The 18,237-nt window shown below is 40.5% G+C and overlaps 1 long non-coding RNA gene across 7 annotated transcripts; it reads right to left on the bottom strand.

The window, feature by feature from the left end:
• Positions 1-398: 398 nt before the first annotated feature.
• LOC119745348 lies at positions 399-16,409 on the bottom strand. 7 transcript variants are annotated; one of them, XR_005273617.1, is made up of 3 exons: positions 15,809-16,409; positions 9,403-9,681; positions 399-6,404 (listed from the first exon to the last, which is right to left on the bottom strand). It is a non-coding gene; the product is annotated as an uncharacterized LOC119745348 (long non-coding RNA). The 7 variants fall into 7 exon arrangements; XR_005273618.1 differs by lacking the exon at positions 15,809-16,409 and adding an exon at positions 13,763-13,884; XR_005273616.1 differs by lacking the exon at positions 15,809-16,409 and adding an exon at positions 11,916-12,145.
• Positions 16,410-18,237: the final 1,828 nt, after the last annotated feature.

Raw genomic sequence — 18,237 nt, 5'->3', positions numbered from 1 at the left:
ACATTTACCACTTTTAATAAGTTTATATCTTTGACATGTAACAAACAAGACAATAAAAAAATTGAGACATCAAAATATATGTACATTTTTTTATTTTCCACAATTCACAATTTATTTCTACTGCATTCTGTGTACACAATTTTTTTTTGGATTTCCCAATAAGGAAAATTCAGTTGTACATTACTTCACATGAAACTACCTATACAGAAACCTTATGTCAACTATAACACGTTGCAATTGTATAAGCCATTTACAAGATAATATTTTGAAAAGCAAATTAAAACTGATAATTCCGTTTTGACAAACATTTCATCTACAGAAACAACAGAAACCCACCACCAGTTAAAGACAGCTCTTTAATTGAAATTATTTCATTTTTTTGGTAGTTCATCCTATAATGTTTTTACTGTGACAGTCTGTGTCCATTTTACAAACCCTGGTTCTATTTATTACTTTGGCTCCATCTCTGGATCCACAATCATTTCGAAGACTGTACTAGTGTTGTAACAAAAATGCACTCTAAACTGTGGCTTCCAAGTCAGGTGTGAAATGCTGAAGCCTGAAGCCATAGCTCGAGACAGATTCGTAGTTTGGTAAACTGCAGCCCACAGCTAGGCCGCGTGCGAAAATTTGATTGGCTGAGGCTGAATATTACACACAAGTCTATGGGTAGCGGCTGCAGCCGCTTTCCGTAGACTCGTGTGTAATTTCAAGCCGTAGCCAAGTAATTCGGACACAGCCCCAGGCTCTTGGCTGAGATGGGCTGGTGCAAGGGACGTAAGAGCCAACTCTACTATTGCCCCCATCTTGTGATATTAGGAACTAGACAAGATGGCGAAAAGTAAACGAAGCCTACTCCTCTTCAGGGGTTTCAATTTCATTCTAGTTGGTTTCTTACATTCGTGTTCCTTTTATCCTGTAATTGAATTTCAGTGCAGGTTTGTTCCTTGTTATCAATTCACAAGGTTTGTTATGTCTCCTCGCTTTAGCCTTCTGAACATATTCAGTGTCAATTTGGCCAGACACAGCGACATTGACACACCAAACGTAATCCACTTAACCCGATTTTGCAAACTTGATTTTCCGAAGGTGCCCCCGATCCAGTTTTGGGGAAATAATTTCATTTAGTTGAGCTTGTAGCTAAAAGACTCGTTACAACCAACACACATACTAACAGACATTCCCCCTTTGGAATTCTACACGTGTTCAATTCAGCCTCAAATTTGTTAAATAATTTGGGCAAAAGCTGTACTAAGAAATTTTAATAGCCAGTTTCTTTTCATATTGGTGAAAATACTTAATGAGAAAACTGAATTTTTTTTTTGAGTTTTGGGAAATGCTCTGTATTTGAGATAATTTCTGCTAATTGCTCAATGTAATGTGTAACGAAGATGTTTTACCAATTTTGACATCACTAACTTTATTTTTTTGTGCTGGCTATATTTCTTACGTACAGCAGTATAGTACCTTCTTTGGACAATGTAATAAGCTACGGATACAAGTTAACTGTCCACTACAAGCTTGACGGAAAGAACTTTGGGAAATAGAGTTTTAACCCAAAACTTGTGAAGAATTTGTACCTACACTGTAACTTCAAAATTGTGCAGTGAAGTTCAGTGTAAAAGATTACGTACTGAGAGCAATCAGATAGTTTGGCTAGAGAAGATCTACTTTTAATTAAAGTATAATTCTTCAATGTTTTTAACTACCGTGTAGTATCTGTATATGACTAACTCCTACAATTTTATATGGCACTGGACACGAGTCGTTTGAATGTGCACCTGGGCAGATTTTGCCTAGTAACACACAAACTTCGGCGGTTAAATACACATTTTTATTTTGGTCAGTATTCACTTGTGGCCCATTTCAAAAAAGAGAGCCGGTTTTACGAGCCAAAGCTGTCATTTTAATGATTTTTTTTAACCTAAAAATGAAGACAATTTGACTGAAAAGGCAACATTTCCCGAAGTGACAGCAGTTTTGCGAGTAAAACCGATCTCTCTTTTCCCATGGCCTTCTTGATCTTGGTTATCTAGGGTGGCAAGATTTTTTTGGTTACCAACTAACACACTTACAAATCTACATTGTTACATTAATATACACCTAACTAATACTCTTCATTTTTTTTCTTCATATAATCATCTAAATCTTTAGTGCAGCGGCTTCTGATGTAGCGCCCGCCATTAACTGTCCATAATGTGTTCCAGAACATTCATTGGAATGAAGAGTGGTGAATGAACGAATTCATTCGCAGTTAGAACATTCTCTCAGGCGGGGCTACACTCAGTCAAGCCGAAATTGTTAGTGCAGTATAAAAAAAAGGATCAGAAATTCTAGATCAACACACGTTCTGTACAGACTACATTAGAATGAGATTCACGCATATAATATCGCCGTTATATACAAAACTGTGGTAAATGCAGGAGACTCGACAAATAATAAAATCGCGGTTTCATGCCGACCGCAAGATGTAAACTTTCCATTAAAAATACGAGAGAAGCTGACAGCATGTGTATGTGACATGTAAACCGTCAAATGTGAAAATTCACGGTTGCCGTAAACACTACGTCACTGAAGTCTTCTAGTTAGGATTGAGATTTCTAGTTTCTTTTTGAGATGTGCTGTTTGTTAATCTGAAGAGTGATATTTTCAAAAGATAATTTTGGAAAGCTGTTAGCAGTCAGCTAGTTTGACAAAAATAGGAGAATAATGTCAGTCAATATTTGCACAGAGCAAGTAACTTCCTTGCCGTATGTTATTTGAAAACCTCCAAAGTAGAGGCTCGAAAGAACGTTCCCGCCAAAACAAATTTTCGAAGTTGGAATTGTTGGATTTTTGCGAAGTTTTGTTTCCCGCGTTCCGAACACCCACCGCAGTTTTGTAATTTTTGGCCGCTAGATCTACTCACGAACATTCAGCACCATTGTCAGCACGTCATTGTAAAATGCAGCTCCTTGTGCGTGCATTACAATGTACAGGGTGGTCTCCAACAAGTGTACACTTTATCAGAGGGTGATTCCTCAAAATTGAATAGTGATGTTGAAATTGATTTAAGATAGTCCTAAACAACAAGATCTTGGTGGTATATGGTGAAAACGGCGTTAAAAATAAAGCTCAAGTTAAGAAATAGCGGCCATTTACAGAAAAATTGTCAAGAACTAGTCTGTCCACATCTATGGCAGTCATATAGACGTAATTACAATTATTGCAATTATTATGTGCGCAGTGCTATTGTGTTGACCACATCTCATAGACTTGCGTGTTGACAAAATGGTTTCTGACCATCTTTCTTTAAACCATCGCCAATTTCTTAATCTAGGCTACATTTTTAGCGCCGTTTTCACCATATACCACGAAGATGCGGTAGTTTAGGAATATCCTGAAACGATTTTAACATGTCTCCCCAATTCCAAGAAATCTGAATCTGAAAAAAAAAGTGTAAACGTGTTTTTGGACCACCATGTGTATGAGTTGTCTTTCTGCTATAAAATACAACACACATTATCCTATAGTAAAAACAAACAAGATACATTTCTTTTCTACCAACGTAACATCTACGACTGAAATGATTTTCAACAGGTTTGTTATCAGTGTTTCATAATAACAAACTGTCTCTCAGAGGTATTAAAAGGGCATAGAAAAGATCACAGATCACGTCATAAGGGAATTGACTATGTACACTATTCACATGGAAAAACAAACTAAGTAAATTATAGATATCACGGTAACAGTATAATAGACTGGAAAAGTCCATACACAAATCTCAACATTAAACATCCACTACAAAACAGCTAAAGAAAATCGCATTTGGGGATTTTCACATCTTCGTAGAAATCTTTACACGTTTTCTATTACTTCTATACCAAAATCTAAACCTACTATACCGATCTAACGGGGAAAGGACTTTCACAAGTCTACAGTATTTATAATGCAGCAATTATGTGGCGAAACGGGTGCCTCATGCACCAAAGTAATACACTGAGACATATATTTCCACACCACCGTAGAGGGCGCCACTAGCACGCCCTCTACGATCAAAACACACCATTATTAAACAGGAATTAAAAAACAACAACAACATGATAAACCATTAATTAATGTTGTATTTCAGTTAGGTATAAACATTAATGAATACATTCTAGTGCTACTCTATCAACCCCTCTATTCTCATCAACTCCTCTGCTACATCAAAAATGTAGCAACAAAAATCGCTCGTTCGTGTTTGTGCGCCAAAGTGCGCTTCACCAAAAAATCTCGAATGTTTAAGAAGTGTATATGTGGATATCTGAATGAAGTTTTCACCAGTGCAAACCACTCGTTATTATACATAATCTCATCCTCCCTGTGTCCAGTGTGATTAGCATTGCATTTACTAATCCGCAAAAAAATTAAATAATTAGCGATAGTTGGCTATTTTTTTCTACGTAAGCAAGAGCGCCCTCTCGAATCCACTACGATCTAATTTGCTAGCTATTACATCATTCCTGAGTTGCCCTTCCAATTGCGAAAGGTCGTCATAGGATGTCAACCTTGACGTCCTTACGGCAGCATTTCTGTGATATTTCAAACTTCTTGCAGCATTAAATTAGTCTTTTTTAAACATCTAATTTTCTTCTTTTTTTCTAAATCTACATTTTATTTGCGTTAGCGCGTGCAGCATTATTGTCCAAAACAGCAATGATGTACCCCGACTGCGAATACATTCTCGTGCTTGATTCACGACGCATGCGTCGTGAATCAAGCCCGAGTTCAAACGAACGCAGTAGGGTATTTCATTGGCTGTTCGTGGTCCGAAAATTTACGACGCATGAGCAGATGATGCCAACGAAAATACACGAACAGCCGATAACCAGGCTAACCCAGATCATAATCCGTACGACGTACTTGTATACGCGCACTAGTTGGGCATCTTTACGTTGACACAAACATCCACTCTTAATACTTATTTTGGCTGATGTGACCCGAGAAAAGTGGGCAAAAGTTGTAGGATATTTTTAAAAACAAATTTCAGTTAATTACGCCAATCACCTATTAAAACACTATTTCGTCCACTACTATCACATAATACTATATATTCAGGTTGGTAACTGGTTTGGCAACTGGTATTCACTTTTGACACAAGCTTTATGACGAACCGCCATAAGCTTGACATCAGTATATTATGGGTATTACACTTTTAAAACAGAAGATTTTAGGAAATACCATTGTGCAAGTTTCTAAAGAAAAAGGGTGAAAATTGTGTAATCTATCTACGTGCAGTAATACTGTCACTTTAAGCTCCACAGTATGTTTTATGAAAGAATGTTGCATCCTGATGCCACTTTTTCCATCATTATCTCAGTGAAGGTCAGTCATTGGGAAAAAAGGTTGAAAAAGACATGGAACTGGGACTGAGAAACATTTCCAATTTTGTTAGAAAACACTTGTACTTTGAAAATGCACTCGACTCTCCATAGACTTTGTACATGACCAAAGAAGTGACGTCTGGATACTACATACTTTCCTGTACGTATTTGTGCTACAAGGGAAAACCTAACTAAAATTAACACTCTAAAACTACGTTTATTTCCGGCGTGGTCATGCGCAGTAACGGACACCAACAAAAGAGCATGCGCCGAATTTGCATTGCGTGAAAAAAAATTAATCCATGGATCTGCTATTAACTAGACAAAGCTGCAGTTAATGAAATGATGAATTATTGTGCGACATGTTGAGATGTATTGAGCCAGTTGTACGTGGCTAACTTTGAGTTTGAAGAAGTAGTATGCAGTGACGTCATCTTGAAGTTCGCGGTGATTGGTGGATACAAAGTTACGTTTCTTTGTAGATTTCCAAGGATTGGTGAAGTTTAAGTCATTGTGAACAAAGCAACGACCAGAATTCATATTGGAGGGCACTTAAATCTAAGATACACAAACACAGACGAGTTTTTTTTTGTGAAGGAAATATCGACGTTGCGATGAACGAGGTGACTGGAACTTCCTGTTACCGTGCTTGTATTGCACCAGGAATAATGCGCGGACTTACATTCATGTCTACGGGAAGTGGTCGGCTACAGGTCTGGAGACATCCTTGGCTCCGAATGACCCTGGCCTTCATGCAGGCTGGTTTCGGTCGACCTTGTCTGGTTCCGGCCTGCTTGGGTCACCAGTTGATATTCAAGGGAAGCTGCCAGATCATGTGATGGGTTGAGCTGCCTCCGATATGATGCAAATCAATCAGGGTGCATTCTGCCTGTCAGGTGACCTCCCTCCCGTGTAGTTGACCAATGGGGATACTCTCTGCCCGTCAGGTGAACGCTCAGGGCTGACGCATCTGCGTTCGTCTGCTGGTATTCCATGCCTGTTGTCATGCCAACGCATCATGACGTGTAGTCCTTCCCAGCCACCTCGTTCCATCGTTACCTGTTCGTAAAAATAAGAAAAGTACAAAAAAGAGCGATAAATATGAATCATTGAACTTGCGAGGGATTTATGCGAGATAACATTGGCAGCTTTAACAGTCAGCAATTCACAAATCAACTGAACGTTCAGTTGATTGAATCTTTTGATTCAATGGCAGCGCCTTATAGTCACGCGATAAAATATCTTTTCACCGAGCCTCAGGGCCTGAAACATTGCTGTATAATAACGACTGGCAATGTTCCAGAGTTGTCAATTTGAGCACAGGGTTAGAAAAGGTCCTGTGTGAACATTTTTTTCTGATGGAATTTGTCAGTTGCTCAGAAAAATAGCAGAGCGCACCAACATTGCAGGTCTATAGCAGCTATGTCGACCGTGCCGGTCCGTTGAACCGTTCCCAATGCCTCAGATCTAAATGGTTGAAAACATCCTCTTTTATAACCCTCCAAATTTTTGGCACAATTCCCAACATGTTTTGCCAACATGGCCTATATTATTGCAGCGCTACATTTTGATAAGGGAAATAGTATGCACTTGATTTACACCTAAGTTTTTTGACGCACTGTTTCCACGTCACATTGTTCTTGCGTAAAACATACAGACTTGCGCAACCAATATTGTGTCTGTATTTATCGCGTGCGCATGTCATCGCAGTTTATCGCGATAGATAACAATGTTGTGAAATATCGTGAAGAATGCCGTACCAAAGCAGTTCAGTTACGATAAAACCTACCTCACAAAAATGACGTTGTATATTTACTTACGTTGATATTTTGTAATTTGACATCATAACCGAATTATCGTTGTGTTGCAACGGCGAGAAGCGTTTACAAACATGCTCGTATCAAGGTTTGCTTTTTTCTGAATTCTCCCCTTTATAAGTAAACACAAAGAGTCCAGTGATCTAGAAAATTATGAAAACATTCGAAAACCCTTCTCGTGCCAAGGTTCTTATTCAATTCGCTTGCCAGAGACCCAGATTTCGTGAAGTGGGCCTGGTTCACGCGGAGAGTTGTTTGCGCATTCATAATTTATTTTAATCCGTTCGTGCGGTGATGTGACACACTTTCACAGCGCTGCAGTGCGCCACTCGGTGTTTACCTTTCCGAGAAATTTCATATTTGTTGTTGACAACGGAAGCGCATTCTGTAGGCCTACACCGCAAAAAAATGACCATTAATCATTAACTCTTGAAACTAAGTATATTCGCAAGTTACTGTAGGATTACCTTTGCCCAATAATTTGACTTTGCTGGTACCAGAGGGCCAGCGTGCAGTCCTCTTAGTGCCTGGCCGACTCACTGACCCACTGACTCACTTGTGAATTAGACTTGCATAAGTCTCCCCTTGGCCCAATAATTTGACTTTGCTGGTACCAGAGGGCCAGCGTACAGTCCTCTTAGTACCTGACTGACCCACTGACTCACTTGTGAATTAGACTTGCACAAGTCTCCCCTTGGCCCAAATAATTTGACTTTGCTGGTACCAGAGGGCCAGCGTACAGTCCTCTTCGTACCTGGCTGACTCACTGACCCACTGACTCACTTGTGAATTAGACTTGCATAAGTCTCCCCTTCGGCCAATAATTTGACTTTGCTGGTACCAGAGGGCCAGCGTGCAGTCCTCTTAGTGCTGGCCGACTCACTGACCCACTGACTCACTTGTGAATTAGACTTGCATAAGTCGCACCTTGGCCCAAAAATTGAAATACGTTTACCTCGTAATGCCAATAAATGGGCTAGATCCAGCCCACTGTGTGGCCCATAATCATGGAACGACTTTCAATAAATAGCCATTCTGAATCGATTGAATAGAACTTTGTGCGTTTTCACTTGTTTAAATGGACATGGGTTTCACTCATTTTTTTTTTTTTTTGGCGAGTTGAATGACCACCTCTATATCGAGGGGACGAGTACGGTGTTTGCTTTTCCGATTAATGCCCTAATATTCCGTCGGTAAACAAGTTCACCGCGGTATCGCATGACGATCGAAACTGTGGCCGTGTTTTCTTATGATTATCATGGATAACTATGATTAGTCGTTGACAATGCATTGGACGATTGCCAAGAATCGCTGAGGGCATCTGAGTTCACTCCATTGTGCGCGCGGGTTATTTTGAGTTCAGCTCTAGTTCCTTATTCCTCGTTTCTTATTTCTTCTAAAAATATCTCGTGCGCTACACTATAAAAATGTGAATCCTAGTTTTACAAACCTTTAAATAAGTGAAATGATTTGTAGTTCCATATTGAATTCAGTCTTTAAAAACCTCTGCTGTGAATTGTACTGTTTTGTTAAAACCCAAATTGGCGGTTTTAAGTGTGCAATTATAGACTGAGGGTCGTTCAGCAAGTTGAAATGATAATAGGCCATCCCTCCACAATATCAAGTTAACTTGTTATCAAGACACTACACGTCATTACGTGCAAGTCGTTACGCGTCAACAGAATCATCTCACGTCATCATAAGTCACAGCAAGTCATCAGAAGTCAGTCGCAGTCACACGTCATCATAAAGTCATCCCAACTTCATCCCATCTCGTGTCATGTTACAAGCTATATACTCAAAGAATCTGGGACAAAGGCATTGCTTTGTCATTGTTCATCGGATCCCCTGTTGGTGCGACAGTGTGATTTGCATTGATAATTGACTTAAATATGATTGAATGTGAATGTGAGTTGAACAAGTTTGAAAACATGTTTTTAATTTTATTAAACTGTTTTTTGTTCTTTTGTTTAGAAGTATCTGATGTATATAAAGTGCAAGCGATACAGAAACTCTCGAGGAAACGTAATAATTATACTTTCGACAGTCTGAAAGTTTCGAATGTGCACTTGTCACATAGTGCGTCAGTGTGAACACTGAACATTTTATTAGGCCAAGCTGTGAAGTATAATATTGTTAGCTTGTTCCCGCCGAGTTGAAATTATCGAGGACTATTAAGATTCGGACGCGGCCACATTCTTTTTTTTTATCAAGACTAAAACACAGACTTCTATAAATACCTTTCTGGTTTCCTCCACTTCCCACTCATACTGTGTTTTCCCCTGCCTCGTCTGCCGCGGTGAACCGCTATCTCATGCCGGTATCGAGGTCTTGGGGACGCCTCCGCTCATGAACCCGGTGGGTCTGGGCGTCTAGCCGCGGTCTAGTCCCGCCGGCCCGGCTGAAAGAGGTCGTGCTGGCCCTGCTGTTTCCGATGACTTGAAAACTCGTCTCTGGGTTCTTGTTGTGTTTCTAGTCTGTGCCTTGTTAGGAAGTCAGCGATTCGATGTTAACCTCACCTACAAATGAAAAATATGAATAATTAATTGTTTTGTTCTTTGATTTCAATTCTGATCGGTGAAAGCTTTTGGATTGTGTTTTTCAATAATAACACAGCGTATAACCAGTTTCACGGTGACTGTCTGCAGTCTATCCTATGTAATATTTTTTTCCAAGAAGGCTTTTCTTGAATGATTGATTCCGGTGTAAATTTTGGGCAAAGCCGCAATTGAGCTCCCTGATCCCAGTGAGTCTTCAGTCTCGGAATCGCGAGATGACGTCTTGGAGTTTGGCTACTGGAAGTCCTTGACAAGAGGCGCTCAAGTATTAGTCAAGTCACGCACAATGGTGTGTGGGCTGCTTGTATCTGTTGCCCTGTGAAGATGTTGCAGAGAGCTTGAGTAGACACCATAAGAAAACTGCCCCGCCCCATAAGCTCTTTCGTAACGTATTATGGACACTTGAACACGAGGGCGCCTTTTGATTTGGGTAAAGGCAAAAGAGATTACCTTAATAACGCCCTCCTGTTGTGTCCAAATAGGCTAATGGAGAGTTGTACTGGAAAAAAACTATTTTATTTGGGTTATGCGCTGTTGCAGCATCCGACCTCACCAGACTCCAAGTTCAACCCATTTTCCAAATTAATGACACCATCATAATGAGAAATCACGTTGATCTGTGACGTTCCTTATAACTCCGGATGTAGTCAAGCTTCCATGTGTCTGGCCTCTTAATGTCCCAGCCTTCAACCCCGTCAGATACTGATGATTTCAAACCATGATTTATTACGACTAACTTGGCCATGGTGAAACCGGGATGAAGAATGCAGGATCGTCTGAAAGTTGTTTGTCATCCTGCCTCTCTGGTCTCGATTCAAAGACCCATTATAATACTGATGATCGATATGCACAGTTGATGACAAATGGTTAAACCATTTAGTGCCTTGGCTAAACTGTGGGTTTGAGGTTTTTGCTCGGGTAGGCCTACCAGTCATCCGTGACACATAAAACAATGTGCATTTCCGGTGTTTTCTTGGCAAGATAAGGATGAGTGTTTCCTGCTAAAGCTAACAACATGGGCCAAAATTTTGACACCATTATGGTGTCAAAATCTTCAAGCAAACAAAGATCTCACCAACGCCCACGCTATGTACACCAAATGCTCTGAACCGTTAGTGTTGTAAGTGAAGACTGACACGTTGCTGCATTGTGGTTGTGATAAAATTATGAACTTGTTCCAGCGGAGTTTTCGAAATGTAAGCTTTCGTTCTGGTTTCGGCTTCATCACTGCTTTCAAAATCATTTACAAGCCCGATTTAAACGACCAAACTAAATAGATTAACTCATCTAGAATATTAACTGTGGCCGAATGGTAGAATTTGACGTTCACAATGAGGAACCTGGACTATGCATATGGACCAATACCAAGTGGGCCTATATACATGTAATTCTACCTCCGCCAAAGCTGAGACATTACCGCGGTTTTAGTACACTTGCTGCAGATTTCTACACAGCCAAAATATCTGAGCCTGGAGCGCTTTATACTACACATGCACGTACCACTTTGGAAATTGCGCATTTTCGTTTTACATAATCTACACACAGCCATTCCTTCAATTGTCATAAAGGTAGCGTAATGAATACCGAAGCTCCCGTCACAAGGGACGAATCCATGCCCAAATTGATGAATTGAGCAAAGAAAATTAAACCATTTGTTCAAGCTCGTTTCGTTACGTGATTCCCAACGGCTATTGCCGTTCATAATGCGCCGTGCACGTAAAATTGCAAACGTATTCAAATGGGAAAATGTATGCGGCAATATCCGATTGACAATTGAAATTTTAATACTTGGAAGAATCATAGCTCCATGGTCGAATAATAGATCGCACGCAGGAAGGCAATACACCATTCGAGCATGCATGTAAACAATAACCACACAGCATCGTGAAACTATGATCGGTTATTCAACCCTATTCCTGGAAACGCAAGTCACATTACTGCCGATAATAGATGTGAAACGTAAGAGCATTATACTTACATAATACTTCTTAGAACTTTGCGTAATGCACGAAGCTGAATAACTCAACACCATTGCACACAGTACACAAGGGATCGGTGCCATTGAAGAAATGTAATTCATTGCCAGCATCTTTCCCTACGATGATGTAATTTTAAGTAGACGAAAATCGACAAAACGGCAAAAAAAAAAAAAACGTACGGGTGACTACGTGTGATTTATAAACAAGAATCCATACCATTGCCTGCTTTGTGTTGTGAGTAGAGTTTGTGCTAATCTGCATTCAAGTTGCTTGTTCGTACGTCCACCCATGAGTGCTGCAAAACTGCACGCGTGCAGTTCGTAAACATCTCTTTTTTTTGTGCGCCTCCGCAAACAAAAACGTCCGTCGAAATCGTTCCTCTCTGCTGGGCCTCTTTATGCACAATGAATGATATATCGTAGTCTCCCTCGTTCGGTAAACCTTGCATGAACCGTTTCCCAGAAACGCTGGGGTGAGATGTTCAAGGCCCTCTCGGCCGATTAACCAATGAGTCATTGCCGAACGGGCATGCATATTCATTACCGGCGCGCGGTACGCTGTGCTCAGCGTGTGATAGTGTGGCTTGCTTTGCCATTGTGCGCAGACCACGCCCCCTTGCTTGTACTATGACATGTGGCAGACGAATTGACCTCATACATTATTGATGCGGTCATCGGAATAATAATTGTTGATGTGTCCGGCAAAATAGTGCAGTGCACGGTATAATTTTAGCCGAGCTCTGCTCTTTGGACATGTAATGTGCATTGTTCATGCATGTCCACGCGACATGTACCGACTGTACTTTTGCAGTGTACAAAGTGCATGCACAGACAAATTTTTTATGCGAGCAGATAAAATCGCATAGTTTTTTTATCAATCCAAATTTTTTTTTTTAACAAAACAACGAATACATGTACATCTTGCCCTCTATAAACGTTCTGTGTCTTTCAGCTGGATATTTTACATTACAATCGCTAACAGACATTGGACAATAAGATTAATGTGCAAAAGCAGACGCTGAAATTAAAAACAAAATCCCCACAGGAGTCGGCCTGGCCTACAAAAATGATCAAGTTCAAAGTACATGAAAATCCCTGCTAAACAGATCTTGATACCAGATGTTAAATCACTCATGTTAGCTGATGACAAAATCATGTTTGCCTCGTCATGCAAAAATGAACATACATGGACAGTTTAGTTGAAACCAATTTGAATATTGATGCAACTCGTACACTATTATTGCCGTGATCTGAATGCGAAACCAGATTATCTGGAAGAAAAAAATACCCGAACGCATGGTACTTGTCGTAATGTAAGAGGTAATTTCCAACCTACGACAGAAATAACTTTTTTTCCAAAGATGTTTCTATCAGAAAAAAAAGACTGCTACGAATGTACCTGTATAGCTGGATAGTAGAGATACTCGTATAATACTTAATAGCCACGCACGACTAAAAAGCCTATAATGAGAACTCTGCGCAGTGTACCAGACTATTATCCCTATTATGCCACAGCGTTCTAGACAAGTTGACCCCATACTCACCGTGCAACCAGACGGTATCCGCGCCGGCGCGGCCTACATTTTCAGGTCTAGACCACTGGGCCAAACCTAAATCGTCTCAGGCTGCCGGCCGGCCGGCCGTAGACAACCCGCTCGTAATGCACAGGGTATTACGATTATACCGTGTTTTGACAGGGCATAATTTTATTGGGGGCCGAACATACAAAAAGAAATAACTAGAATTCCGCGTGCGTTTTTACCAACTCCATGGTCAAACGTATTACGTTGGGGTGGTTTTAATCCGCCATCGAATTGAAACAGATACATTTATTATGCGAAGGAGTACAAGAAAGGGTAACACTGTGCCAACTGATATGACGTTAGTTAAAGAACCAGTTCGAAATGTTCTGGATTGAAATCTGAATATTTAATTTGTTAAATAACTATGTTGAGTTTTACATTGCTGTATGCATTTCCTTAATTAAAGCTGGCAGTAGAAAACAACTTATTTATAATGGTATTGCTCTTCAAAAACTTCAGAAAAGACCTAAGTTAGACCTACCGTGAAATACTGCGACAGCGCTGCTTTTGCCGCCACCCCTCAGCTTATCAGAGATGCTTGACTAGTTTTAGTGACTTTGATAATTTTGAACATGAACTTACACTGGCTGGGCCCTATGCCCATTGCTATGGTACTTGATGTACGTACATGTACATGTACAAATGTACATTGTACAGTACATTTACATTGTACATTGTACATGTACATGTACATGTATGATGTACGTGCGTGCACGCACAGTAACTGGGTCCGAAAATAAACTAACTGCGCTGAGGTGACGTCACCAGGGCACGCGCTACAAGCAGCCAATGGCAGCTCACCTACGGGGAAGATGATTTATCGTCTCTTGGTCAGGGTCCCGACTATACCCTGACCGCGATTGAACTGGTGAATAAAGACAAAGCTTTTAGCCCTTTTTTGAACAGCTGAGAACTTTGACATCTGAGGGGTCAGACAAACAGTACAGATTGATGTTTAATTTACGGCTTTATTGATGTAGCTATAAACATTAGGCGCCAAAATTGCCATTTGATAAAGTTCAAAAGTTGGAAACATTGAGGCGATTCGTCATGATGAAAAAAATTCCCCATTTCGCAGCCTCAAACTCTCAGAAAACCATTGTCGTCAAAAGCTAGTTTCACACATGACAAAGGTCTGGAACCTTGCCAAGTTTAAACCTGCGAAGTTTAATATTGTAAACACATTTCAGAAAAAAAATTACATTGTTCAGTTTACCTCAAATCTTTTGAAGAGAGGTGTTTGTCAGTAACGCCCAATTGGACCAGAAAAATCCTGCCTGCTCATTGTGTCCAATCGGCGCCACATTCGAGTTCGAATAATCGACTTTGACATTACCGACAAAGGAAAATGGGCCCTTGAACTTTCCACAACCCCCGTGCTGTGCGGTTATCTGCATGCACATCGCGGGGCATGCAGGATAACGTGACCATGACCGCCGAATAACACATTCGAACAAAACAAAAATCGATTCTGATATATTGGATGACTAATTCACCCTAAAGCAAACACCAATGTTCTCTGTAAATCTGATAGAAAGTAACGGCTTAGCTGTTACGAGTATTTTATTCTGAGTTGTTTGTTGGTCTTTTTTTAGGATATGTATAGGCCTACAGCGTTTTTGTATTCTTATGAATCTTTCCTTTATTAGAAATAGAACCACCATGCCAAACGAGTGAAGTGTATCAAGGTAAAGCATGATTTCTATTGTCATCACTGACGACGTTTGAATATCTGTTTGTTATGACTGTTCTGAAATAACTCATAACTTAAAAAGTGTCATATTTGTGTGTACATAGGGGCCTATACGCGTGATATATTGTTCACTTAGTTTTACCAGAATGTGTGCACACGTCGAGGATGACCTGTTTTGTACGTTGTAGTGTCGTACGGGGCGGGGCGTCGGTTCGCATTGCCATAACTCGCAACCGACGTATTCTCAGTGTTCGTCAATAACTGTACAGTGCCACGTAAACCATTATTTTCGCATCAACAAGACCATTTAAAAAGTATCGTTAATGAATCATTTTTATAATATCTTAGTCAAAAATAAGAAGTAAGAAGTCTTTTCGAGTTCTCAAAGGCTATATAAATGGTACGAGGCCCTATACTATATAGTTTGAACGACGAACTCATGTACAAAATGGCGACTGCGATAAAATTCGATCAGCAACTCACAATTGAGTCGTACAAATCTTCTCTAACAACGGTGCTCTAAACCAGTCTTTAACCTTAAAGCAACTGTGAATACAAATGAACTTGTGCAATACATGTTGCCATAAAAACAGTATTTAAATATGCGTCAGAAAGTTACATGTTGGAATACAAAGGAATTTCAGATACAAGTTAGTAAATTTCTTCGATACAATTTTTTTTGAATGTCAACCGTCGTTCCAACATTCCCGTTTGAGTGTATCAAATGATGGCAATGCATCTGACAAAATAACATCGTTGTCACATAATTTGAAGAAGGAATTATTCGAATACAATTATCAACTGTCAAAAAAATACAAAAATATCAGTAAATACCTTTGTTGGCTTCAGGCGCAGGCTATGATGTTCAACCGCCACTGTAGCCTGAGTTGCTCCCCTTGTCTAATTCAGAAAAGTCGACCCGAGTTACGACACTTTCGGAGTTCGGAAATCCAAAAATATCACCCCTCAAAAAGATGAATGTTATTCAACGCAGTGTTTCTCCTCTGACATTCAAGTTCATCCCAAATGATGTCTATAGGCAGCCGTTTTTTGCACAGCCAGCCTCGGCCACTAGACATGTTGTGACATGCTCCAGGAACGAACCGAACTGCAGTCTCACTTTAACATAATTTTATTCATCAAGAAACTTGCGGTTGTGGTTCAATGTGGAAAGAAAAAAAATAGTCAGACCTCGTTGCTTGGTCTCACGTTGAAAGCTATGGGTGCGGTGCGCGGTGATATGTAAAAAAAACTGTGGCCCGTTCTTTGTACGAGTTGGTTGTGCATGATGTTGTCCCGTTACCGCAACAGCCACCACCGGTTCGACCCGTGAGTACGCGGGTCAGTTCGGCGGGGCCGCCGGCGCGCTGGCCCCGTGGAGCCGAGCAGGCAGGCCCCGCTGAGGTAGATTGTCTGATTCGGTCAACAGCCCTAACGGGGTTTATATACCCCTGACCATGGCTAGAGCTTGTGATCAAGCGGTCAGTTTCGGCCCGTCCAGTTCATTGAAAATGTCATTCATTGCGGTGGCCGGAGCGATGGCAAAAGTTCATGGTCATTCCTTATTGCTTGCATATTTTATACCTGCACTTCGGCCAGTGGGGAGGGTCAGTCATTCTTTTGGCCAGCGGCCAGGGTCATTGCCATTAATGCAAATTTGGCCCAAAATAGTTACTGGTCAGCCTTCGCCTGACCACGAACTCGGACAACGGATGTGGGGTCAAACTTGATAAGTGGTCACAGATTAATCAACATTTCAAGATCGGGGCCAAGAAAACTTTGTGCCCCTAAAATAAAGTTGAAGGTTCTGCCACTCAGAGATTTGGTTGAAGAATTTTAAAACAGCTTTGCTTAAATCTGTGACAATTGAAATAATTTTTGAAAGTCGTAAGTTGCTTTTGTAGCTAGTATGGTTAACCTTTGGCATAAAACGCATACATTGTGGGTGGGGTGGATGTGTGTGTTAGTGCTTGTTTATGTTGTAAATCGAGGATTTTCTATTGTTTCCTTCTCTTTGTTTATGGTGTAAATCCAGGACACACACGTGCAACATCATCGATGAATTGAGGACAGGAACCAAATCGCGGCACGGGCAGTTATGACTCGGGCAGTTATGAATTGCACAATAATTAAAAACCGCACTATTTTCTTTGTAATACAAAAATAAACAATCTTCATAATTATTCTTCATTTTTAACTCTGAAGACGATTTCGCGGATCACTGCATTATTTTCTCTTTCCTCATGTTGATTTATTCATCCTCAACAAGACAGGAAGACAATCAAAACGCAGGTTTCCCTCTGTAATTTACGATGTACAGGCGATAAACCTTTGCTCTGTCTGGTCAAGGCGAGCGCAAAAGCGTGTATAATTTACACTGCGCAGTCAACACGCGGTCAAAAGGTGACACCGAAGTTCATGGAAATGCATACATTGTGTGCAAAATAATACAAATACGCTATTGAATTGTGTAGATCACAATCGATTTGTGGCAGTATCACAATAGAGAATCGTTGTTACGCAAACAAAAACAATTTGATTGGGGTTATAATTTATATGAAAAAAATATTGCCGCAATTTCAGTCTAAAATCCATGTTTGAATGAAGTATAGAATATATTAGGGGTTTTTTTCAAAACACATTTAGCGAACACATGATATTGCACTTAAGTCAGCGTATAACTAGAATTGAAAACATTCAGTTAACGCGTAATTGGAACTTCATACCTTGTTGACTTTTAGTGGTCGTAGAACTCCACACAAAACCTGTTTACGATCCTCGTGAAAGTAGGTGATCGGTTCCGGGTGAAAATTATGAATGGAATTTCTCAGATGCGTGGGCGTCTGTTTGTGCGCGTGTGTCGCACTTTTTTCCTTTTAACCTAGCCTTGCGGGTGGATTAGACTCGCCTCAAGTCCTCAGTAGAGTAACTTTTACATCTGGATGTTAATTAAGTCGCCCCATGTTTACATGATTTCAACCTAGTTTCCAATATAGCAGGTACTGGGAGCGTACTGCTGGACACAATTGGACCGAGGTTGGTATATATAGATGGGGATTGTGCGCCCGCAGGGGGAAAAATCGTCTGAGGAGTTTTCGCTAGTTCACTGTCACTCACTACATTCATACAGCATTATTGATCCTTCAATCGTCCCCATTGCTTACTTTATTCCAACCTCGTCTCCAGTAGTAAGCGAGAGCAGGTACGGCGCATACTGCTCGACACTCTGGGAACGAGATTGATAGATCCTTTCATGGTAGTTA

Source organism: Patiria miniata, unplaced genomic scaffold (assembly GCF_015706575.1).
Source record: "Patiria miniata isolate m_02_andy unplaced genomic scaffold, ASM1570657v1 HiC_scaffold_7, whole genome shotgun sequence".
NCBI classification, from domain to species: Eukaryota; Metazoa; Echinodermata; class Asteroidea; order Valvatida; family Asterinidae; genus Patiria; species Patiria miniata.
The sequence above is the reverse complement of the archived record's forward strand: the minus strand, read 5'-3'. Positions and strand labels throughout refer to the sequence as shown.